Raw genomic sequence first — 27462 nt, 5'->3', positions numbered from 1 at the left:
GCTTTTTTCTTGCCATAATACAAATTCTAACAGTCTATTCAGTAGGACTATCAGCTGTGTATTCACCTGACTTCTGCACAACACAACTGATGGTCCCAACCCCATTTATAAGGCAAGAAATCCCACTTATTAAACCTGACAGGGCACACCTGTGAAGTGAAAACCATTTCCGGTGACTACCTCTTGAAGCTCATCAAGAGAATGCCAAGAGTGTGCAAAGCAGTCATCAAAGCCAAAGGTGGCTACTTTGAAGAACCTAGAATATAAGACATATTTTCAGTTGTTTCACACTTTTTTGTTAAGTATATAATTCCACATGTGTTAATTCATAGTTTTGATGCTTTCAGTGTGAATGTACAATTTTCATAGTCATGAAAATACAGAAAAATCTTTAAATGAGAAGGTGTGTCCAAACTTTTGGTCTGTACTATATAATCAAAAGATGTCAGCAGAACATCGGATGGAGTCAGTTTATTATCTGCAATGGAGCAGCTTAACATTGTATGTACCTTTGACATTGCTATGTAGTCCAAACCATCAGAGCAGTTAAAGACCACACACTGCACGGCCAGCGCCTTGGCCAAATCTTTGGTGGTCTCAGTTTTTCCTGTGTCGGCCGGACCTTCTGGAGCTCCACCAAGATTTAGATAAAAAGCACCGATCTACCAATGAAACATGAAAGAACTGGTATGAAATATCAATAATAATTGCTAATAAGTTTCATGCATCATACAAAAGTCAAAAACATTTCTGAGCATAACCCATCACATCATAGCAGAGTCCGCTAGCATCGGTCAGTGAGCGGAGTGATGACCAGGCGTGGGGAGCTGCCCAGGTACTCATAGGCGGACTTCACATTGCAGTTGATGATTCGCACTCTCGCATTCTCATTCTCCCAGTAATAGCGGAGTTGGGCAAGCCACCGGAAGTCTGTTCATGAGAAACTCCTGAGGAATGTAGGAAAAGATAGTCAACCTCTAAGACACTGCAGAATCACAAGGGAGAGTTTCTAAAGGGAAGGCAAATGCACATACATTATAGGACAAAACTCCTAGTCACCGAATTCTGCTTTTTTCATTTAGTCCCATTGCCCACGGTGTATAATATCCGGACTCTCAGCCCCCAGTTTATAAAATCCGGCCTCTCGCCTCCCCCGGTGTATAACATCCACCCCTCGCCCCTAGTTTAGTATAACATCTCTCCCCTCGCCCCCCCCGCCAGTGTATAAAATCCATCCCCTCAACCCCACTGTATAACATCCAACCCCAAGCGCTCCATTGCATAACATCTGGCCCCCAGGGTATAACATCCGGCCCCCAGCCCCGGTGTATAACATCTGTCCCCTCGCTCCCTCCCCCTGGTGTATAACATCCGGCCTCTCGCCCCCCCGGTGTATAATATCCGTCCCCTCGCCCCCCCCCGCCAGTGTATAAAATCCATCCCCTCAACCCCACTGTATAACATCCAACCCCAAGCCCTTCTTTGCATAATATCCGGCCCCCAGCCCCGGTGTATAACATCTGTCCCCTCGCTCCATCCCCCTTGTGTATAACATCTGGCCTCTCGCCCCCCCGGTGTATAATATCCGTCCCCTCGCCCCGGTGTATAATATCCGTCCCCCCGCCCCTGGTGAATAATATCCGTCCCCTCGCACCTGGTGTATAATATCTGTCCCCTCACCCCTGGTGTATAATATCCGTCCCCTCGCACCTGGTGTATAATATCCGTCCCCTCGCCCCTGGTGTATAATATCCGTCCCCACGCCCCCCGGTGTATAATATCCGTCCCCTCGCCCCGGTGTATAATATCCGTCCCCCCGCCCCTGGTGTATAATATCCGTCCCCTCGCCCCTCGTGTATAATATCCGTCCCCTCACCCCTGGTGAATAATATCCGTCCCCTCGCCCCTGGTGTATAATATCCGTCCCCACGCCCCCCGGTGTATAATATCCGTCCCCTCGCCCCGGTGTATAATATCCGTCCCCCCGCCCCTGGTGTATAATATCCGTCCCCTCGCCCCTCGTGTATAATATCCGTCCCCTCACCCCTGGTGAATAATATCCGTCCCCTCGCCCCTGGTGTATAATATCCGTCCCCACGCCCCCCAGTGTATAATATCCGTCCCCTCACCCCGGTATATAATATCCGTCCCCTTGCTCCTCAGTGTATAACATCCAGCCCTCGGACAGTATAACATCTAGCCCCTCGTACCCCTAGGGTATAACATCTGGCCCCTCGGCCTTGTATAACATTAAGACTCTCGCCCCCCCACCAGTGTATAACATCAATCCCCACGCCCCCCGGTGTATAACATCCGCCCTCCCATGCGGTGTGCTGTTACTAACATATGACAGAACGGCTGGTGGTGCAGAGCTCTCTGATACCAGCGCGGCCTGTAATAGGAGCCACCGGGGTAACAAGTCTGGATATTACATTTCTTCCCTCCTAAATCTTCCCCCATCACATGTGAGTGATATTATTAAGGAGTGGAAGGAACTGCAGCAACTCAGGAGACCCCAGAACATTACAGAGCGGGGTCACTGAGTGCTGAGGAGCAGAGGGCAGAACGCTCTCCTGACTCCATAACTGCAGAGTCCAGATCTACTTTGGTAACAACATCACCACAAACACTGCGCCCCCGCCTGGAGCTTTATGGCCGAGCAGCTGCATGCAGCCTTACATCACCAAGCACGATGCCGAGCGTCGGATGGAGTGGTGTGAAGCCGCCACCACAGGACTCTGGAGGAGACCTGTTCTGTGCAGTGACGGATCACACTTCTCTATCTGGCATCTGATGGACGAGTCTGGATTTGGTGAATGCCAGGAGAACGTTACCCTATTAACTGCATTGTGCCCGCTGGGCAGTTTGGTGGTGGAGGTATGGCCTTGTTTTTAGGGGGTGGTCTAGGCCCCTTAGTTCCAGTGAAAAGATATCTTAATGCTTCAGCACAAGACATTTTAAACAATTGTAGCTTCCAACCCTAAGGGAATAGAAGAGCAGAACTGTTTCCCACACGTTCTCAACCTCAACCCCACTAAACACCTTTAGGATGATTAATTAGAACAAATACTGGAGAATGGCAGCATAAATATGTCACCGCCACATAGGGAAGAACAATGTCAGGCACACATCAATTACATTGCCATATGTCTGCTCAGGCTTAGAATGGCTGACCACTCGGAGAATGACATAATACCTACAAAGAAACCGAACAAAAGGTCATTAAAGCAATTGACATAAAACCCCTTTATTAGTCCATCCATGGTTATAGAACGACACTGCACAGAGGAGAGCACACACACCATTGATAGAAAATATTACAAACCGCACCTAGGCCATCCAAACCACTGACTATAAAGAAGATCAATTGTGGCAATGAGTCATATACAGGGGATGCCGACACCTACAGATGCCAAAACATTCCTATATAGGGACCACCATCTCAATATGCAGAAATGACTACTGCCCCATAGACGTCGTTGTAAGTACACCCCAAGATTGCTTTACTGTGACAAGATCAATTGTGTCCTATGAAAACTCAAAGAAAAGAGGGGGGAACATAACATAGATATGGAAAGAACATAGGAATATGGTGAAATGTATGAAGGTGCTCGGCATACTGAGCTGTGATATCTGTAGAGGGACGGACTCCATATTAACATCCTGGATATGGATTAGAATAGGAGGCCATAAAAGCCCCTGTAGGTGTAATGTGGAGGGGGCACAATACCTTTCTCCATGTAGTGTATAATAAATAGAACATGGTATTGGAAAGTTTGCTGCCAGCCATGATGTTTGCACAAACCTGTTTCGATCATTTCCCTGACCACGTCACGAGCGTGCCCCTCTATGGTGACGAGAGCCCCCAATGTGCTGCGAGTCTGCTGGGACAATTTGCCTCCTCGCAAATTGCTCCAAATACCCAGATGTACCTCTATAAAACCCTGCTACAAACAGCATGGAAAACTCAATGCAGATGGATTAATTTTATGCTGGTATTATGGGAAATCCCATACAATGTCTTCCCTTATTGGTAGATATGACGAGAGTAGAGATGAGCGAATGGATTTGCAGGACTCTGGTCCAACAGTCCGGTCAGTATTCCACGGCCGCAGGACCGGAGCCCCGTGAACCGGCATCTCCGGCTCCTCTTTTGATGTCGATGTCATAGTTGTGGTGTGAGGCACAAATGACATCACGCCTGGCCGGCTAATCAAAAGAGGAGCCAGGGATGCCGGCATGTAAGAGGCGGTTAGCAAGGCTCCCATCCAACAGCCACAGACTACTAACCTGCTCTCTTAGACCAAGGTCCTGCAAATTTAGTTGCGCATCTCTAGACAAGATGCATGAATCAATGCAAAATCCCAACAATACTATGGAGCCTTTTGGGTACCTTCAAGATATTGAGCCGCTGTACAACTGCAACCCCCAGGAGAAGACCCCTGGGCAAGAACACTACATGGGCTCTTTGCAGTCTAATAACGTACTGTGAAATAAGCTGCTTGCATCTTTGGATGTGAATGTGGGTCCCCTTACCTCTGTTGCACCAATGGTATATCCCCCCCTGGAAACTCCTATAAGCTGCGTCTCTGGGTATGACAGTCTATTAGCAGGAGAACTCATGAAGTCTGTCTATGAATGTATATATATGTATTTCTCCCAGAAAATTATTACAATTACACGTTTTGTTGTTCACATGTTTATTTCATTTGTGTATATTGGAACAACACAAAAAGAAGATATTAGTCAACAATTTTGGTTCTCAAGTCCTCAGACAGTTCTCTTCTCCTCTTTCTGTTCTCCCTGCTTAGTGTGGCACGTAACAACGCAAAGACTGAGTCAACTTTTCCCCTTTGTATCAGGTTTCAGGTGTGATTTTCATATTGCCCGCACCTTTTACTTGCCACAGGTGACTTTGAACGAGCATCACATGCTTGAAACAAAATTGTTTACCCACAATTTTGGAAAGATGCCAACAATTTTGTCCGACCCATTTATGGGGTTTTGTGTGAAATTATATCCAATTTGCCTTTTTTTGTGTTGTTCCAATACATACAAAGGAAATAAACATGTGTATAACAGAAAATACACATGCAATTTTTTATGGAAAAATACTTCATTTTCTGGAACAACTTCAAGGGTGCCAACACTTCCGGCCATGACTGTTTATAGTGAAGCAACCTTGATCAGTAAAGGAGCTTATGCCGTACCTCCGGGCCACTGCCGATAGCTTCATGCACTTCACTTGTCCAGAACATGAGACACACAGAGCACGACCTGTCCCGGCCATTCCCTCACCCAGTCTTTTCTTGCAGTCGCAGGGTATGCCTTTTAAAAAAGAAAGTTAAATTACGTTGACAGAAGCATTTAAGAGAGGGACAACCTTACTAGTATTATCTAGCAAATTCATTTCTACCGATTGCAGGTAGAAGATCTGCTACCTGGCTCTATTGCAAGAGATACATCATCCACAAATCATTCACTGCCGCCAAATAATCTTATACAAATATAAAAGAACTAGATGGTGGCCCGATTCTAATGCATCGGGTATTCTAGAATAGGTATGCGGCCGACCGGGTGCAATCAGCAGAGCTGTGTTTAAATTTGGCGCCAAAATCGCTGATTGGTCGCGTTCGGCAACCGCGACCAATCAGCAAAGCGGTGTTTAAATTTGGCGGCAATATCGATGATTGGTCGCGGGCGGCGGCCGCGACCAATCAGCGAACCGTGTTAGTGAGGACTGGAGAGCGTGTTTAAATTTGGCACCAAAATCGCTGATTAGTCGCGACCAATCAGCCGAGCGGTGTTTAAATTTGGCGCCAATACTGCTGACTGGTCATGGCCGCCGACCGCGACCAATCAGCAGAGCAATGCAGAGCGGGGTTTAAATTCGGCGCCAAAATCACAGATTGGTCGCCGGCCGCGACCAAACAGCAGAGCATTCTTTAAATTTGGCGCCAAAATCGCTGATTGGTCGAGGCCGGCGACAGCGAACAATCATAAGAGCGTTGTTTAAATTTGGCGCCAATCTCGCTGATTGTTCGCGGATGGCGGCCGCGACCAATCAGCAGAGCGGTGTTTAAATTTGGCGCCAATCTCGCTGATTGGTCGCGGCTGGCGGCCGCGACCAATCAGCAGTGCGGTGTTTAAATTTGGCACCAAAATCGCTGATTAGTCGCGGCTGGTGGCTGCGACCAATCAGCAGAGCAGGGTTTAAATTTGGCACCAATAATGCTGATGGGTCTTTGCCGGCGACCGCGACCAATCAGCACAGCGGGGTTTACATTTGGCCCCAATGCTGCTGATTGGTCTCGGCCGGCGACCGTGACCAATCAGCAGAGCGTTGTTTAAATTTGGCACCAAAAACGCAGATTGGTCGCGGCCGGTGGTTGCGACCAATCAGCAGAGTGAGGTTTAAATTTGGCGCCAATACTGCTGACTGGTCACGGCCGACAACCGCGACCAATCAGCAGAGTGTTGTTTAAATTTTGCGCCAATACTGCTGATTGATCTCGGCCAGCGACCGCGATCAATCAGCAGAGCGTTGCTTAAATTTGTCGCCAATCTCGTTGATTGGACGCGTCCGGCGTCCGCGTCCAATCAGCACAGCAGTGTTTAAATGTGGCGGCAAGATCGGTGAATGGTCGCGGCCGCTATTTAAATGTGGCGCCCAAATCGGTGATTGGTTGCGGGCAGCGGACGCGACCAATCAGCAGAGCGGTGTTTAACTTTAGCGCCAAGATCACTGATTGGTCGGGTGTGGAGAGCGCGACCAATCAGCGAATCGTATTGGTGAGGAGCGGGGAGCGGAATCGTATTAGAGAGGACAGGGGAGCGCCCCTGCCTGTGCGGCTACTTCCGCTGCGAGAACCCGGGACATGAGCGGGCGCTCGGAGCAGAAGTATCCCGACCCGCAGCGCCGCTCCCCGGTCCTCCCTTCACACCCTAGCCGCTGATGTCCCCACAGTATCCGCAGGGTGTTACAAAGGTCCGGACATTTGTGTTCAAAATCGCTGATTGGTCGCTGGCGCTGCCCGCGACCAATCACCGATTTGGGCGCCAATTTTAAATATCGGCCGCGACCAATCACCGATCTTGGCTCCACATTTAAACACCGCTGTGCTGATTGGTCGCCGACGCTGGGCGCAACCAATCACCGATTTTGGCGCCACATTTAAATTTAAATAGCGGCCGCGACCAATTGGATGTCAGCGCCGCTCCCCGGTCCTCCCTTCACACCCTAGCCGCATGGATGTCAGCGCCGCTGCCTGTGCGGATAGTTCCGCTGCAAGAACCCGGGACATGAGCGGGCGCTCGCAGCAGAAGTATCCGGACTCGCAGCGCCGCTCCCCGGTCCTCCCTTCACACCCTAGCCACTGATGTCCCCACAGTATCCGCATGGTGTTACAAAGGTCAGGACATCTGTGTTAAAAATCGCTGATTGGTCGCTGGCGCTGGCCGCGACCAATGACCGATCTTGGCGGCAAATTCAAACACCGCTGTGCTGATTGGTCGCCGACGCTGTGCGCGACCAATCACCAATTTTGGCGGCACATTTAAATAGCGTCCGCGACCAATCAGTACAGCGGTGTTTAAATGTTGAGCCAAGATCGGTGATTGGTCGCGGCCGATATTTAAATTTGGCGCCTAAATCGGTGATTGGTCAGCGGCAGCGTCAGCGACCAATCAGCGATTTTTAACACAAATGTCCGGACCTTTGTAACACCATGCGGATACTGTGGGGACATCAGCGGCTAGGGTGTGAAGGGAGGACCGGGGAGCGGCGCTGCGGGTCGGGATACTTCTGCTGCGAGCGCCCGCTCATGTCCCGGGTTCTCGGAGCGGAAGTATCCGCACAGGCAGCGGCGCTGACATCCATGCGGCTAGGGCGTGAAGGGAGCACCGGGGAGCGGCGCTGACATCCAATTGGTCGCGGCCGCTATTTAAATGTGCCGCACAAATCGGTGATTGGTCGCCGACTTGGCCCGCAACCAATCACTGATCTTGCGGCCAAAGTTAAACACTACGGTGCTAATTGGTCGCGGACGCTGACAGCGACCAATCACCGATTTGGGCGCCACATTCAAATATCGGCCGCGACCAATCACCGATCTTGGCTCCACATTTAAACACCGCTGTGCTGATTGGTCGCCGACGCTGGGCGCGACCAATCACCGATTTTGGTGCCACATTTAAATAGCGTCCGCGACCAATCCGCACAGCGGTGTTTAAATGTGGAGCCAAGATCGGTGATTGGTCGCGGCCGATATTTGAATGTGGCGCCCAAATCGGTGATTGGTCGCGGTCAGCGTCCGCGACCAATCAGCACCGTAGTGTTTAACTTTTGCAGCAAGATCCGTGATTGGTTGTGGGCCAAGACCGCGACCAATCACCGATTTGTGCGGCACTTTTAAATAGCGTCCGCGACCAATTGGATGTCAACGCCGCTCCCCGTTCCTCCCTTCACACCCTAGCCGCATGGATGTCAGCGGCGCTGCCTGTGCGGATACTTCCGCTCCGAGAACCCGGGACATGAGCGGGCGCTCGGAGCAGAAGTATCCCGACCCGCAGCGCCGCTCCCCGGTCCTCCCTTCACACCCTAGCCGCTGATGTCCCCACAGTATCCGCATGGTGTTACAAAGGTCCGGACATTTGTGTTAAAAATCGCTGATTGGTCGCTGGCGCTGCCCGCGACCAATCACCGATTTGGGCGCCAAATTTAAATATCGGCCGCGACCAATCACCGATCTTGGCTCCACATTTAAACACCGCTGTGCTGATTGGTCGCGGCTGATATTTAAATTTGGCGCCCAAATCGGTGATTGGTCGCGGGCAGCGCCAGCGACCAATCAGCGATTTTTAACACAAATGTCCGGACCTTTGTAAGACCATGCGGATACAGTGGGGACATCAGCGGCTAGGGTGTTAAGGGAGGACCGGGGAGCGGCGCTGCGAGTCCAGATACTTCTGCTGCGAGCGCCCGCTCATGTCCTGGGTTCTCGGAGCGGAAGTATCCGCACAGGCAGCGCCGCTGACATCCATGCGGCTAGGGCGTGAAGGGAGGACCGGGGAGCGGCGCTGACATCCATGCGGCTAGGGTGTGAAGGGAGGACCGGGGAGTGGCGCTGACATCCAATTGGTCACGGACGCTATTTAAAAGTGCCGCACAAATCGGTGATTGGTCGCTGTCTTGGCCCGCGACCAATGACTGATCTTGGCGCCAAAGTTAAACACTATTGTGCTGATTGGTCGCGGACGCTGACCGCGACCAATCACCGATTTGGGCGCCAAATTGAAATATCGGCCGCGACCAATCACCGATTTTGGCGCCAAATTTAAATATCGGCCGCGACCAATCACCACAGCGGTGTTTAAATGTGGAGCCAAGATCGGTGATTGGTCGCGGGCAGCGTCGGCGACCAATCAGCACAGCGGTGTTTAAGTTTTGCGCTAAGATCAGTGATTGGTCGGGTCCGAAGACCGCGATCAATCATCGAATCGTCTTGGTGAGGACCGGGGAGCGGCGCTGCCTTTGCGGCTACTTCCGCTGCGAGAACCCGGGACATAGCGGGCGCTCACAGCAGAAGTATCCCGACCCGCAGCGCCGCTCCCCGGTCCTCCCTTCCGCATGGAGGTCAGCGACGCCGGCGGTCCTTCCGCTGCTACCGGCCGGGAGATGAGCGCCTCGCAGCGCTCATCTTCCGGCTGCATCTCCATCCCGCAGATGGGTCCGTCGGTCGGGTTCCTTCTGCTGTTGCCGGCGGGAGATGAGCGCCTTGCGCCGGTCATCTCCCGGCTGCATCGCCGCTCAGCTCCGTCCCGCAGATGAGCCGCTAACGGCCGCCATCTTTTTTTAGAAATCCCCCGGCGCTGATTGGCCGCTGCCGGACCAATGAGCGACGCGGGATTTCCTGGACAGACAGACACACAGACAGACAGACAGACGGGATAAGACGATTATATATATAGACTAGATTAGTTCCAATTAATGCTTTTGGTCTGTAGGTAGATCCGTACCATTCGTGACCGAGCAATAACATCATGCACGCTCCTTAACATGACATCTTCCCCTTGGATGAGCCACTTCTCCACGGCTCCCCGAGCCTCGGAGGTGGAGATGGTCTGGATGAGCTCTACGCGTTCCCCCTCGGTGCTGTACATGGCTTTGATGTCCAGGTTAGGAAGGAACTCCAGCTTTGCGATGCCTTCAAAGCCCTTCTTTAGATGTGGTTGGACCCGCAGAGGATCTTTAGTCTCAGAGAGAATTTCTAGCATTTCGTCGTTGGACAGGAAGAAAAAGCTAAAGCGAAAATGCACAATATGATAAAGATGTCATTAAAGTATTGGGTCAGGCGCCATTTGTATTAGTGTCTATGTGAGAAAATAGAAAAGCAAAGCTTTAAAGTAAAGATTCAGTCCCCATACACATTGGATTAAAATAGTTTAAACCTGACGATTGCAGCAGGACCGGCCTACCCACTGATGTGTATGGGGGTCTCCTGACTCTCCCCCGATAGAGGATGTCAGGGCCAGAAGGATCGGGCAGATGGGATTTCAATACCCGGTCTTTTGGTTCTCAGGGGAGATAACCCGCTGCCGGAGGTGTCCAGTACCGACTTTCTCCTCTCTCCCCATTAAAACCACATGACTGTTCAGCAGAATAGGTGGGAGTCAGGAGAAATAGCCAAATAACCATTCAGACCACGGGTATCTCATATGTCATGCGTATGGTTAGCTTAAAGGGGCTATCCAGCTTTGGGAACTTTTTTTTATTTAACTGAAATGTGTATTCCCATCTCCAGGATTCTACCCCAATATGTAGTATGCGTAATAATAATAATATTAGCAAATACCTCCAATTAGAAGTTTAGTATAGTTCTTCTGATTTGTTTTGTCGCTTACCCCATGTGCAGGGCATTGCAGTAGCTTAGGTTACGACCACTAGCAAATAACTGTCACTATATGAGTGGTCGTAACCATGGATACCGAAGCTACTGCAATGCCTTGCACATGGGGAAAGCGACATAGTGAATCAGAAGAACTATACTACACTTCTAATTGGAGGTATTTGCTAATATTATTATTATTACTACGCCTACTACATATTGGGATAGGATCTTGGAGATGGGAATACCCATTTAATTGCGAGTATTTGCGACAATTCAGTTTCATTAAAAATGTTGCACCGTTAGGCTTTTCGTTTCCTGCACATTCAGCTTTGATGTAATCTGTGGTCATAAATCGGCTAAGAGGAGCTGAAAAAAGACAGATTAAAAATAAGTCCAATAGCCAGCGCAACACAGAGCCAATAGAAGGCAAACAGTGCAAAATTATTAATGAAATCCAATTACAAAAATGATTTCAATGCGTTTAAATAAGAAAAAAAAATATTTAAGGAATATATACAATCATTGCAACAAGTGAAAGGACTATACCGTGGAAAAAAGCCTCTTCTTCTCCAGATAGGCATTCAGCCCTTTCATGATTTTATCCAGAAGCACATTGCTGTCCTGAAGTTTCTCCAGAAGTCCGGTCAGAGAAGTGGCGCTTAAAACCTAAAACAAAGTAGATAGCCCATAAGTAAGATTCCATTATATAGTTATAGAGACTGAAAAAAGGTCACATTCATTGACTATTGTGCCAATAGTTTATATTAAAAGAAAAATTAGAACCTATTTGGATAGAAAATAGAAGATGCGGGAGGCTGGAGTCCAGGCAGTGCGGAGCCCCATAACCCGGGATCCTTGTGATGGAAGCATCAGGACACGGACTCTTGGAAAACATCAATCCTGGATGCAAGATGACCGTGCTTTCTTGTATCAGTCCACCATGAAGCATCCATTTACCTTCGGGTCTTTAACGCAATGTTTCATGATCTCTCTCCAGTTTCTGTCCACAGTCTGGAATAAGCGTCCTTCTTCAGGCATTTGCTGCATGATGTCCTCAGAAGAGAAGATTAAAGCCACTGGGTCGGCACCTTCAGCCATTCATCAATGGTTTCCTGGATCCTTATCAGTCGTTCCTCCCATTGCTTAAAGGAGGAGAGCAAAAAGTTAATTACACATAAAATGAAAAGGATAGAAAAAAAATGCTATCATTTTAGAAGATAAATTATCAATGGATATGAATTCTGAATTGTTGGACATTTGTAGGGAAAGTTTGGCGAGACTCCTTGATACCATCCCCTTTACATGTAAGCTGGAGCCGCATGTAACTTTAGCCTCGGAGATCCTAATGAAACCTTAGCTTCTGCTAATAAGCAAGTGAAGATTTTAAGCTGAGTGACAACATTTACTGTGGGTGGGAACTCCTTAATCCCTTCAGGACCGGATAATTTTTTGTTTTGCATTTTTTCCTTCCCTTCTTCAAAAAGCCATACATTTTTTAATTTTTCCATTGATATAGCTGCAAGAGGCTATGTAATGTGCTGTAGCTTAACCCCTTCCCAACCTATGACATACTGTTAAGCCATATGCCATGTTCCTGCAGATGTGCAAAATTTGGACCTGGGCCCCCACCAGCATGTTGGTCAGATGTATGGGCCCTTGTAGCATTCTAGATCCGATAATGATGCGCGTGTTCGTCCCTGCCTTGGATGTTTCCCATTGTAGCCCCATCCTATAATAATGTCTCTCATTCTAGGCCCCTTCCTGGTATAATGTTCCCCATCCTGCGCCCCTTCCTGTTATAATATCCCCGATCCTGGGCCTCTTCCTGTTATAATATCCACCTTCTGTGTATAATACCCCCCATCCTGAGCCCCTTTCAGCAATAACGTCCCAATCCTGGGCTCCTTCCTGGTATAATGTCCTTGGTCCTGGGCCTCTTACTGTAATAATGTCCCCCATCCTGGCCCCTTCCTGTAACAATGTCCCCAATCCTGGTACAATGTCCCCCATCCTATAACAATGTCCTCCATCCTGGTATCCTGTCCCCCATCCTAGGCCCCATTCTGGTATAATGACCTCCATCCTTGTGCCCTTCCTGGTGTAATGTCCTTCATCCTGGCCCATGTCATGGTATAATGACCCCCATTCTGGTATAATGCTCCCTATCCTGGGCCCTTTCCTTGTATAATGTTCCCCATCCTGGGCCCCTTCTTTATATAATGCTCCCCATCCTGGGCCCCTTCCTTGTCTAATTCTCCCCACCCTGAGCCCCTTCCTTGTCTAATGCTCCCCATCCTTGGCCCTTTCCTGGTATAATGTTCTGTCGTTCTTTTCTAATACATTAAATAAACAAAAATAAATGATTCTTCTTACCTTCCTGCGCTCCCACGACATGCGGCGTCTTCTTCTGTAGCTGATTTCAGTGTGCCGGCAAGGGCAGCGCATGACGTCACTTCCATGCGTCGCTCGTGACTGGCACGCCGACATCAGCTACTGGCCTTTGATTGGCTGGCGGCATGCATTGCAGCTCAGGGACCCGGCATGTCCCTGCGCAGCAATATACTTCAGCCGAATGTGCGTCCTCAGACTGTGGAAGTGCCATAAATATATGAGATGGGAATACCACTCTGCCACTGTGCGTTCCTTTATGCACTTTACCCTCCTTTTTGGCACTCTTTGTGGTAAGAGACTACCTTAAAAAATGTTTTATGTGACATGTATCTGATTATTTGTGGGCAGGAGCATTATTTAGATGGATACCTGATGCATATGGCAAGTGTAAATCCAATGACTATGGAATACTTATGGATTACTTTTTGATATATTATTACACTCATTGGATTGTCTTGATATACTAACCTTATGCTATATTATCTATATTGCTCATGTCCCACTGTGACCATATGCGTGACCATATATGTATACTTTGTAACATATCTTGCTACATTGGTAATCTAATTAGTGTCTTTATACTATCCGTATTATGTCATTTCTCTTTTTACTATGTACGTTTTTTAACTTGATGGAATAAAAATTTATATTTTTTACGCCAATTAACTCTTTCTTCTCCTATGTACCCATGTGTTTCATGAGTTGGCTCAGTTTGGCAAATCTGGGATATATTTCCCCCCGGATATGCCAACTTTACCCCTATAGGGTCTATTTAGTTGTATCACTCTGAGTCTATGTCTGATCCAGAGATACAATAATGAACATGAATCCTTATATATCACGGATCTTGCAGCCGCCTTTACCTGCTTGGACATAAGTGTTACATAGTTACATAGTTACATAGTTTAAAAGGCCGAAAAAAGACAAGCGTCCATCCAGTTCAGCCTATTTCTTGTGCACTGCAGCTATTCCGCAGCGTTGATCCAGGGGAAGGCAAAAAAAAACCACGCGGTATAGGCCAATTTACATCATTGAGGAAAAATTCACTTCCCGACTCCAATCTGGCAGTCAGATTAAATCCCTGGATTAATTAACTATCACTAAGCATAAGATGTAATTTTATTGTTCTCAAGAAAGGCGTCCAGTCCTCTCTTGAACTCATTAAGTGAGTTGGACATCACCACTTCCTCTCCCAGAGAATTCCAGAGTCTCACAGCTCTGACCGTAAAGAATCCCCTTCTATGCTGGTGCAGGAACCTCCTTTCCTCCAGACGCATAGTGTGCCCCCTCGTCTTTGTCACCATCCTTGGTATAAACAGGTCATGGGAGAGATCTCTGTACAGCCCCCTGATGTATTTATACATGTTTATGAGGTCTCCCCTAAGCCTTCTCTTTTCCAACGTAAATAGGCCTAATTTGGACAACCTCTCTGGGTATTCTAGTCCCTCCATTCCCTTTATTACCTTAGTCGCCCTCCTTTGTACCCTCTCTAGCTCCAATATGTCTTTCCTGAGCACCGGAGCCCAGAACTGTGCACAATATTCTAAGTGCGGCCTTACCAGCGCTTTATACAGAGGAAGAACAATGTTCTCATCATATGCCCCTATTCCTCTTCTGATGCATGCCATGACTCTATTTGCCTTCGCAGCTGCTGCCTGACACTGGGCACTCCAATTTAATTTGCTGTTAACCAAGACGCCCAGGTCCTTCTCCATGTCAGATTTCCCCAACGGTTTCCCATTTAATATGTATGGGTGACTGCTGTTTTTCTTTCCCATGTGCATGACCTTACATTTATCGTCATTGAACCCCATTTGCCATTTTTTGGCCCAACTCCCCAATTTATCTAAATCCTCCTGTAGCTGTGCCCTATCCTCATCTGTATTAACTACGTTACAAAGTTTAGTATCATCTGCAAATATTGCTATTTTACTATGCAACCCTTCCACTAGATCATTAATAAGTATATTAAATAATATAGGGCCCAAGACAGACCCTTGAGGCACCCCGCTAGTCGAGACGCAGTTATAAAAGGAATCCAATTTGTCCGCATTAATCAACTGCAGGGCATCTTGATTGGCAAATAGATTGATCACTTTGGGGTACCAAGTGTTCAGCAACTTTTCTTCTGTCTTGGCACAAGCCAAGGATCCGCTGTTCCTCAGGGATTCACATTCTACAGGACCCCTGGACCCGACAAAGAATAAAGCACTTTATCATATTAAACCTGACAGGGCACACCTGTGAGGTGAAGACCATTTCCGGTGACTACCTCTTGAAGCTCATCAAGAGAACGCCAAGAGTGTGCAAAGCAGTCATCAAAGCAAAAGGGGGCTACTCTGAAGAACCTAGAATATAAGACATATTTTCAGTTGTTTCACACTTTTTTGTTAAGTATATAATTCCACATGTGTTAATTCATAGTTTTGATGCCTTCAGTGTGAATGTACAATTTTCATAGTCATGAAAATACAGAAAAATCTTTAAATGAGAAGGTGTGTCCAAACTTTTGGTCTGTACTGTATATATCCACCCATATACAGTATACATATACACACATATACAGTATACATATATACACACCCATATACAGTATACATATATATACACACATATACAGTATACATATATACACACATATACAGTATACATATATACACACATATACAGTATACATATATACACCCATATACAGTATACATATATATACACACATATACAGTATACATATACACACATATACAGTATGCATATATACTCCCATATACAGTATACATATATACACACATATACAGTATACATATATACACACATATACAGTATGCATATATACTCCCATATACAGTATACATATATACACACATATACCAGTATACATATATATACACATATACCAGTATACATATATATACACACTTATACAGTATACATATATACACACCCAGTATACAGTATATATATATATACACACCCATATACTGTATATATATATATATATATATATACACACCCATATACAGTATACATATATACACACATATACAGTATACATATATACACATATATACACACATATACACACACATACCAGTATACATATATATATACACACGCCCATATACAGTATACAGTGCTGGCCAAAAGTATTGGCACCCCTGCAATTCTGTCAGATAATGCTCAATTTCTTCCTGAAAATGATTGCAATCATAAATTCTTTGGTATTATTCTCTTCATTTAATTTGTCTTCAATGAAAAAAACACAAAAAGAATTGTCCTAAAGCCAGATTGGATATAATTCCACACCAAACCTAAAAAAGGGGGTGGACAAAAGTATTGGCACCCTTTGAAAAATCATGTGATGCTTCTCTAATTCGTGTAATTAACAGCACATGTAACTTACCTGTGGCACCTAACAGGTGTTGGCAATAACTAAATCACACTTGCAGCCAGTTAACATGGATTAAAGTTGACTCAGCCTCTGTCCTGTGTCCTTGTGTATACCACATTGAGCATGGAGAAAAGAAAGAAGACCAAAGAACTGTCTGAGGACTTGAGAAACCAAATTGTGAGGAAGCATGAGCAATCTCAAGGCTACAAGTCCATCTCCAAAGACCTGAATGTTCCTGTGTCTTCCGTGCGCAGTGTCATCAAGAAGTGTAAAGCCCATGGCACTGTGGCTAACCTCCCTAGATGTGGACGGAAAAAAAAATTGACGAGAGATTTCAACGCAAGATTGTGCGGATGGTGGATAAAGAACCTCGACTAACATCCAAACAAGTTCAAGCTGCCCTGCAGTCCGAGGGTACAGCAGTGTCAACCCATACTATCCGTTGGCGTCTGAATGAAAAGGGACTGTATGGTAGGATACCCAGGAAGACCCCACTTCTTACCCCGAGACATAAAAAAGCCAGGCTGGAGTTTGCCAAAACTTACCTGAGAAAGCCTAAAACGTTTTGGAAGAATGTTCTCTGGTCAGATGAGACAAAAGTAGAGCTTTTTGGGAAAAAGCATCAACATAGAGTGTACAGGAAAAAAAAAGAGGCATTCAAAGAAAAGAACACGGTCCCTACAGTCAAACATGGCGGAGGTTCCCTGATGTTTTGGGGTTGCTTTGCTGCCTCTGGCACTGGACTGCTTGACCGTGTGCATGGCATTATGAAGTCTGAAGACTACCAACAAATTTTGCAGCATAATGTAGGGCCCAGTGTGAGAAAGCTGGGTTTCCCTCAGAGGTCATGGGTCTTCCAGCAGGACAATGACCCAAAACACACTTCCAAAAGCACTATAAAATGGTTTTAGAGAAAGCACTGGAGACTTCTAAGGTGGCCAGCAATGAGTCCAAACCTGAATCCCATAGAACACCTGTGGAGAGATCGCAAAATGGCAGTTTGGAGAAGGCACCCTTCAAATATCAGGGACCTGGAGCAGTTTGAAGTGACCGCGGGCAAGGCCGCGCATTGGTATCTATGATCTGGCCCAGCAAGATCCCCACACACAGACTCTATCTTGACAACCGTATCTTTACTCGCATACATTTTTAACACAGCAAAGAAAAAAAAACAATAAATGACAACTGTAAATATGCACAGTAATAACGTGTACTGATAAGCTGACCCTCACTGTCCCTACTCACACGTTACCAGTCCTTTACTCCAGAAGGATGTGTCCCCCGTCGCAGGCCTGTCTGTCTTTGCAGGAAGGCGTCCCAGCCGGAAAAAAAACAGGAACAGCAGAATTCGCGGAAACAAAGGAAGGGATACTTCGGCCTCTCGCCAGAGGTCCCGCTTACAGTCTCTCTGATCCGGATAGAAGCTCTGGTGGGTCCCCTTATGTAGTCCACACTCCAGTAGCAGGGAGTGTAACAGCTGAATCCTTCAGCAGTGCAGGAGCTGGGGAAGGCTCCGAGGATATGGTGTCAGATAGAAGAAATCACGTTGAGAGTCTCTCCTGCGCCACACACGAGGGCCTGCACACCGTCCTGGCTCTTTTCACAGACCACAGCAGACACTGCGCGCGCTTTTTCCTGCTTCCCACTTTGGTCACGTGACTCTCTAGGGCGGGACACAGGAGGCTCAGTCTTTTTCTCTGTCATCACACCCTGCGCAGGTGCAACCTCTGGCCACAAGGTGGCAACATCATCCTGTGTAATCACTTCTGTAACAGGCTCTATATCAATTATCACAGAACAGCCAGAGACGGCCAGCTCACTACAAGTTTGCCAAAGAAGAATGGTCTACAATTCCAGCAGAGCATTGTAAGAAACTCATTGATGGTTACCGGAAGCGGTTGTTCGCAGTTATTTTGGCTAAAGGTTGTGCAACCAAGTATTAGGCTGAGGGTGCCAATACTTTTGTCCGGCCCATTTTTGGAGTTTTGTGTGAAATGATCAATGATTTTATTTTTGCTTCATTCTCTTTTGTGTTTTTCCTTGCAAGCAAATTAAATGAAGATAATAATACCAAAGAATTTGTGATTGCAATCATTTTCAGGAAGAAACTGAGTATTATCTGACAGAATTGCAGGGGTGCCAATACTTTTGGCCAGCACTGTACATATATATATACACACACACATACAGCATACATATATACACCCATATACAGTATACATATACACACATCTACAGTATACATATATATACACCTATATACAGTATACATATATACACACCCATATACAGTATACATATATACACAGTATAGATATACACACACATATACAGTATACATATATATACACACACATACAGTATACATATATACACACCCATATACAGTATACATATACACACCCATATACAGTATACATATATACACACCCATATACAGTATACATATATATATACATACAGTATGCATATACACATATACAGTATACATATATATATATACATACATATAGAGTATCTATAATATAACGCTACAAGCGTCCCTCTGTCTGAAGCCTTTATAGTCTGCGCTAGTGCGACACGCCTGCACAGTCTGGCTCCAGACTGAAGAACGCATGGAGCCGTTACAGGTAAGAGGAGTGTATGGTGCTGGAGATCACGGTATGCGTATACACTGAACACATACCGCGATCTCTGGCGCCATACTTACATACTTACCTGACCGGGATGAGCGCTACCGCGGCGCTTCTGTTCGGTCCGGAGTCCGGGGGAAGAGGGAGGCATTGAAATCGGCACATGCGCATAGCGCTATCCGGCGCCATTTTACTGAAGACACATTTGCAATGTGTCTTCAGCAAAATGGAGCCGGACAGCGTGGTATGAGCACACGCGTACTTCGGCGCCGCACTCCTCCCCCGGCCTCCAGCAGAACGGGAAACAGCGCTGGAGCACAGGGAAGAAAGGTGAGTATAAGTGTTTATTTTCTTGTATGTGTGTGTAGCATGATAGGGATGAGGGGTGCCATACATACCAGGATTGGGGGGTGAGGGGTGCCATACATACCAGGATTGGGGGGTGAGAGGACCATACATACCAGGATTGGCGGGTGAGGGGACTATCCATACCAGGATTGGGGGGTGAGGGGTGCCATGCATACCAGGATTGGGGGGTAAGGGGACCATGCATAACAGGATTGGGGGTGAGGGGACCATGCATAACAGGATTGGGGGTGAGGGGTGCCATGCATAACAGGATTGGGGGTGAGGGGTGCCATGCATATCAGGATAGGGATGAGGGGTACCATGCATACCAGGATTGGGGATGTGAGGGGGTACCATAGATACCAGAATAGGGATGAGGGGGTACCATGCATACCAGGATTGGGGGTGAGGGGTACCATGTATACCAGAATTGGGGGGTGAGGGGACCATGCATACCAGGATTGGGGCTGAGGGGTGCCATGTATACCAGAATTGGGGGGGGGGCCATGCATACCAGGATTGGGGATGAGGGGTGCCATGCATACCAGGATTGGGGAATGAGGGGTGCCATGCATACCAGGATTGGGGAATGAGGGGTGCCATGCATACCAGGATTGGGGGTGAGGGGTGCCATGCATACCAGGATTGGGGAATGAGGGGTGCCAAGTATACCAGGATTGGGGGTGAGGGGTGCCATGCATACCAGGATTGGGGGGTGAGGGGTGCCATGTATACCAGGATTGGGAGGTGAGGTGACCATGCATACCAGGATTGGGGAATGAGGGATGCCATGTATACCAGAATTGGGGGGTGAGGGGACCATACATACCAGGATTGGGGGGTGAGGGGACCATACATACCAGAATTAAGGGGTGAGGGGTGCCATGTATACCAGGATTGGGGAATGAGGGATGCCATGTATACCAGAATTGAGGGGTGAGGGGACCATGTATACCAGGATTGGGGGATGAGGGGTGCCATGTATACCAGGATTGGGGGTGAGGGGTGCCATGCATACGAGGATTGGAGAATGAGGGGTGCCATGTATACCAGGATTGGGGGGTGAGGGGACCATGCATACCAGGATTGGGGGGTGAGGGGACCATGCATACCAGGATTGGGGGGTGAGGGGACCATGCATACCAGGATTGGGGGGTGATGGGTGCCATGTATACCAGGATTGGGGAATGAGGGGTGCCATGCATACCAGGATTGGGGAATGAGGGGTGCCATGCATACCAGGATTGGGGAATGAGGGGTGCCACGCATACCAGGATTGGGGGGTGAGGGGTGCCATGTATACCAGGATTGGGAGGTGAGGGGACCATGCATACCAGGATTGGGGAATGAGGTGTGCCATGCATACTAGGATTGGGGGGTGAGGGGACCATACATACCATGATTGGGGGGTGAGGTGTGCCATGCATACCAGGGTTGGGGGGTGAGGGGACCATACATACCATGATTGGGGAATGAGGTGTGCCATGTATACCAGGATTGGGGGGTGGAGGGACCATGCATACCACAATAGGATGGGGGCAGCACAAATACCAGGATGGGAGACCATATACCAATAAAAATGCTCGCCACCCGGGCGTAGAACGGGTTCAATAGCTAGTACATATATACACGCATATATACAGTAATACAGCATATACATACACATATATATACTGTATATACACACACACACACATATATATATATATCTGGCGACAGGGCCCCGCTGCGTCCTCTGTGTCTCTGTACAGATATAAGTGTAACACGTACTGGATCCAGCACAGGTGACAGTCTGCCATAGAGCTGACGTGCAGTACATACACTGTGTTATAGGGGGCGCTCACCTGTGCGGACCCCGCGCTCCGGCCGCTACTTCTCTGCTCATATAAGGTCTCTCTTTCTGCCATTAAATAATTCGGTTGTCATGGCAGTGGAGGCGGGGCGTTGGTAGGGGGCGTGTCTGGTATAGGGCAGATTGGGGCGGGGCTGTCATGCAGTGCTTGTCTCATCGCTGTAATTTCCTGCTGATGCCACCTGGTGGACAGCATTGGTCAGTACGCGCTGAGAATGCTCACATGGTGGGGGAGGGGCAGCTTATATATGTATATACACAGTCACAATGCAGTTAGGGTTATGTTCACACAGTGTTTTTTTAAACGTTTTTTTCCACATTATAAAACTCAGTGTTGTCAGGAAAAGCATTGCCTGTATTTTTGATGTATGCCTCATACAAAATACATTTTTGAAGATTTTTTTTAATCTTCCATCCTATACTCGGGCACTGGCTGTATATTGTTGAGGCCCCGGGACTTGCTTAGATCCGCTGGGTGGCATTGCCAGCTGCATTGCAGTAAATGGGTGACCTGAAATCCCACATTTATCCTGTGACCAGTTAGGGACTGTTTTTTCTTAAAGAAGGGGCTCATGTTATTAATCCCAGACAATCCATTAATGGAGTTTCCAGTAGTATAATAATGATGATTTATCCTGGGGATGGGTTATCAATATCAGATCGGTGGGCTCCGACACGCGGCACTGGCTCTACCCATCAGCTGATTGCAGCGCTCAGATGTAAATAGTGTGAAGATTGAACATCACCGCTCCATTCACTGTACTGCGGGTCCTGCAGATCAGCTAATATTCATGTAATAGGAGCTGATCTGCAGCACCAGGGAGCGGCCACTACACAGTGACCAGAGCTGTGATGTTCAGCTCCTCAACAATGTTTACATCTGATCTCGACCGAAGCTGCAAACAGCTGATTAGTGGAGGTGACACGTGCCGGACCCCCACAAATCTGATATTAATGAGATAACCAGGGGATAGGCCATCAATATGTTTGTCCTGGAAATTCCCTTTAAGGCCCACCTGCACATACTACGTATATAATATATATATATATGGCAAAGAGTGGGAAGGGGTTAATCAAAGGCTCATAAAACGGACAAACAACACAAATATTGGTTCTATCTTTTACACATTTGGGGTAGCCCTTAAGAGGGCCGGAGAGAGAGAGAGAGAGAGAGAAAGAGAGAGAGAGAGGAGAGAGAGAGAAGAGAGAGAGAAGAGAGAGAGAAGAGAGAGAGAGAGAAGAGAGAGAGAAGAGAGAGAGAAGAGAGAGAGAAGAGAGAGAGAAGAGAGAGAAGAGAGAGAGAGAGAAGAGAGAGAGAGAAGAGAGAGAGAAGAGAGAGAGAGAAGAGAGAGAGAAGAGAGAGACCAAGAGAGAGGAAAAAAAAGAGAGACCCAACCAGTGCAAGGCTAAGCCGGGCAGGCGGCAGCGGCTATTTATACCCACTGCTGATCTCTGATTGGTGGAAGATCTGGGTGTGGCTGCTCTCTGATTGGTGAAAAATCTGGGTGTGGCTGCTCTGTGATTGGTCAGCATTATGACCTCACAGTGGCGATGACTCATACCTCCTGGGTGGTTCTTCTGGGCGGTTCTGTTTTCTGACTGGTGGAAATTCTAATCAGCATTATGACCTCACAGTGGCCGTGACTCATGTTTCATGGACTGTTCTATCTGGGTGACCTGATGCATGCTGATCTCTGATTGGTGGAAATTCAAGTCATCTTCATGACATCACAATCAGCATGTTATTACTGCTGAGATGTTCAGTTTTTTCCTAAATTTCCTACGTTTTGTCCTAATTTATTAGCACATATATACCACTCATTCCTACAATCAAAGGGTCAGGAAACCCCTCTGAAATCAATATCCTACAATTTACCCCAACAGCAAAAAAACAACTATAAACAAAATACCAAAAGGTATATCAGATTATTAATGAGCAAATAAAAGACACAATCACATAAAAAGAATCTTTAGAAAGGTGTAGAAAAAATGCTGTAAAGTAAGAACGCTTCAAAAATAGAAATGTTAATGATCTATTTAATCAATTAACAAAATACAAGTGAATGAACAAACACCAAATCTAGATCCAATCAATATTTAGTGTGACCAACTTTTCACTTTAAAACAGCGTCAATTCTTTTAGGTACACCTGCGCAAAGTCAGGGATTTTGTAATAATACAGTCAGGTGTCTGGTCATACACCATGGCAAGACTGAGCAAGAATACACAAGGAAGTTATACTACATCAGCAAGGTCTCTAAGGCACAAATTTCAAACCAGATTGAGGGTTCAAGATGTGTCATTCAAGCACTTGTGAAGATGCACAAGAAAATGTGCAACGTCGAGGTCAGTAGATGCAGTGGTCGGCCAAGGAAACTTAGTGCAGCAGATGTATGACACATTATGGTTACTTTCCTTCAAAAGCAGAAGATGTCCAGCAGTGCCATCAGCTCAGAACTGGCAGCAACCAGTGGGACTCAGCTTCACTCATCTACTGTTCAGAGAAGACTGGCCAGAAGTGGTCTTCATAGCAAAATTGTGGTGAAAAAGCCATATCTTCCACATCAAAACAAGGCCAAGTGACTCAACTATGCATTAAAACAGAGGAACCAGGGTGTAGAAAATTGGCAGGATGTGCTCTGGACGGTTGAGTCAAAATATGAAAAATGTTATTACAGAAGAGATTTTGTTCACTGAAGGGCTGGAGAGCAGTACAATAATGAGCATCTGTGGGCAATAGTGATGCATAAGCACTGTGGAGGGTCCAGTAAGTTTGGGGCTGCATTTCAGCAAATGGAGGTGGAAATTGGGTCAGAATTATTGGTTCCCTCAATGCTGAGATATAGAGGCAGATACTTATCCATCCTGCAATATCATCAGGGAGGTGTCCGATTGGATCCAAATGTTTTCTTCAGCAGAACAACAACCCCAAACATACAGCCAATGTCATTAAGAATTATCTTCAATGTAAAGAACAAGGAGTCCTGGAAATGATCTGGTCCCACCTAGTGGAGTAACTAGAGTCTGATAGGCCCCCACCGGCATGTTGGTCAGATGTATGGGCCCTTGTAGCGTTCTGGATCCTATAAAGAAATATGTGTTCTCTCCCTATGTAGTAATGCCCCCCATCCTGGCTCCTTCTTGTAATAATCTCCCACATGCTGGGCCTTATGCTATGACATTTTCCCCCACCTGTGCCCCTGTCTGGTAATGTCCCCATTCTGGCATCATTTACTTCATTCTGGTTTAATGTCCCCATCCTGGTATAGTGTCCCCATTCTGATATAATGTCCCCATTTTGGTATAATGTCTCTAACCTGGTATAATATCCCCCATGCTGGTGTAATGCTCCCAATTCTGCTATAATGTCCCCAAAGCTGGTATAATGCCCCACATCCTGGTATGGTATCTCCAGTTCTGGCATAATGTCCCCCATGCTGCTATAATATCCCCCATACTGGTATAATATCATCATTGTGATGTAATGTCCCCATTCTGATATAGTGTCACCCATCCAGGTATGGTGTACCCCATTCTGGTATAGTGTCCCTTATTCTGGTATAATGTCCCCAATTCTGGTATAATGTCCCCAATTCTGATATAATGTCCTCATTCTGATATAATGTCCCCATCCTGGTATAATGACCCCCCATCCTGGTATAATGACCCCCCATCCTGGTTTAATGACCATCATACTGGTTTAATGCCCCCCATCCTGGTACAATGCACTCCATTCTGTTACAGTGTCTCACATTCTGGCATAATGACCTAATTCTGGTATAATGTACCCATTCTGGCATAATGTCCCCCATCCTGGTATGGTATCTACTGAGATGCCATCCTGGGGATGGGTTATCAATATCAGATAGGTGGGCTCCCACACGTGGCACTGGCTCTACCCATCAGTTGTTTGCAACGCTCAGATGTAAATAGTTTGAAGATCTGAACATCACTGCTCCATTCACTGTACTGTGGGTCCTGCAAGTCAGCTAATATTCATGTAATAGGAGCTGATCTGCAGCACCAGGTAGCAGCCACTACACAGTGACCAGAGCTGTGATGTTCAGCTCCTCAACAATGTTTACATCTGACCTCTGCCGGAGTTTCAAACAACTGAGTAGTGGAGGTGCCACGTGCCGGACCCCCACAAATCTGATATTAACTCCTTACTGATGTCAGGCGTAATAATATGTACCTGTGACCTGGGCCTATTGGACCAGGTGCGTATTATTATGCCTTGGCGATCGCACCCATACAGAGGCTGTGCTGGCGCGATCGCTGCCGGGTGTCAGCTGATTCTCACAGCCAACACCCGATGCTTTGTGCCAGGAGTGGGGCCGCACCGCTCCCTCGAAATGTTGCGAGCTAAGTCGATCGCAGCATTCCGGGAGCAGGGGGGAGGTAAGCGCGACTCTCTTACCTTGAATCAAAAACTGCACTGTGAGCACGGGGTCCCGATCGTTGCTATGATGACCCGATGTCGTCATGACAACATCCGGGTCACCAGAAAGTTACTTTGATCATGCGCAGTGCACAATCAAAATAACTTGTGCGTGTGCAGCGCTGACAGGCTGCATGCATAGAGATGCTGCTGCTGCATCTCTATGCTGTACAAGCGATCGGCCTGCAAAAAATGAAAGTCCCATAGTGGGACAAAGTGTAAAAGTAAAAAAAAGTGTAAGAAAGTGAAATATATATATATATATATATATATATATATATATACACATAATCAAAATATTTGGGTATATATATATATTGTATATGTGTGTGTATATATATGTATACTGTATATGTGTGTATATATACAGTACAGACCAAAAGTTTGGAAACACCTTCTCATTTAAAGATTTTTCTGTATTTTCATTACTTTGAAAATTGTACATTCACACTGAAGGCATCAAAACTATGAATCAGCTGTGACGCCTCTTACTCGAAAAAGCCCTTTTCTTTACCCTGGGAGATGGGGGACTCGGAGTCAGGTCCTGTGATGGAGAGATGGGGTGTAGCCGTGGCCCGGACCCGACCCGTGCTCAGGGCCGTCACAGTAAAAAAAGAGATGGTGTATGCTTGTCCGGGTTGAGTGGCTGATTAACGACTACGCCACCGGTGGTACCTGGTGAAGGGCCACCAGCGCCGCTTCAGTCCGCTGAGGCATGGTGTTATGGCGGTCAAAGTTATTACTACTCCCCACAGGCGGAGCGTGGCCTCAGGGCAGAGGGACAGGATGGAGGGGGTAGTAGTGAAGGAATGCGGGCTCCGCGTCTCGTGGTGTGGCGCAGAATGAACAGTCCGGAGGCCGTAGGGGTGAACTTCCAAGGCTTTACTCACATAGATGGCATGAGGAAGGTGACTCCCTGCTCCCCGCGGAGTCCTTCGGTCACCAGAGACGGGGGTCCGACAACCTCCGAGTAAGTCCAGCATTCAGTCGGGACACTACACCAGAGTGTTCCTGAACTACGGGCCTAATCCTTTCCTGTCAGTGTGTGTGCAAATAGGCCGGGTCTCCCTCTGAGCTCCTCTCAGAACAAGGGCTCGGGTGGCAGCTCCGCTCCGTCCGGTACCCGGTGGGATCCTCAGGGCCTACCGGGCTTCCCCGACCAGGACATGGAGTAGCAAGGTCGGGTGTCGGGGGTAGGTACCCCTCTTGCAGCCGGACTCCCTCTGAATATATCAGGTTGGCGAGGACAGGTGGCGTACACCGCTCCGTCTGCATCCTGCCTGGGATCCATTTGCTGTGGAGTCACACTCTTAAGCTCCAGGCCTTCTTGGTCATGGTCATTGGCCGGGTTGAGACATTCCCTGTCTGCAACTTGCCTCTCGTCCCAAGACCAGGGTACGAGGGCCGTGTCTCCGACCTCTGCAGGCCCACACAGGGTCCACTATCAGAGTGGGAGAGCACAGTAACACACAGTATTTAACAGCACAAAGACCAAAACCAAAGATGGCTTTTTATTAAAT

The 27462-nt window shown here is 47.2% G+C and overlaps 2 long non-coding RNA genes across 2 annotated transcripts; both read right to left on the bottom strand.

The window, feature by feature from the left end:
* Positions 1-620: 620 nt before the first annotated feature.
* LOC141178779 (uncharacterized) lies at positions 621-10092 on the bottom strand. Its single transcript, XR_012254874.1, has 3 exons — positions 10018-10092; positions 5211-5328; positions 621-947 (listed from the first exon to the last, which is right to left on the bottom strand). It is a non-coding gene; the product is annotated as an uncharacterized lncRNA (long non-coding RNA).
* A 1369-nt stretch (positions 10093-11461) lies between these two features.
* On the bottom strand, positions 11462-21575 carry LOC141178778 (uncharacterized). The gene is made up of 4 exons (XR_012254873.1): positions 21494-21575; positions 15522-15628; positions 11847-12031; positions 11462-11555 (listed from the first exon to the last, which is right to left on the bottom strand). It is a non-coding gene; the product is annotated as an uncharacterized lncRNA (long non-coding RNA).
* Positions 21576-27462: the final 5887 nt, after the last annotated feature.

Source organism: Phyllobates terribilis, unplaced genomic scaffold, assembly GCF_046119375.1.
Source record: "Phyllobates terribilis strain yellow unplaced genomic scaffold, ASM4611937v1 Scaffold_30__1_contigs__length_15301838, whole genome shotgun sequence".
Lineage (NCBI taxonomy): Eukaryota > Metazoa > Chordata > Amphibia > Anura > Dendrobatidae > Phyllobates > Phyllobates terribilis.
This window is presented reverse-complemented; position numbering and strand designations above follow the sequence as displayed.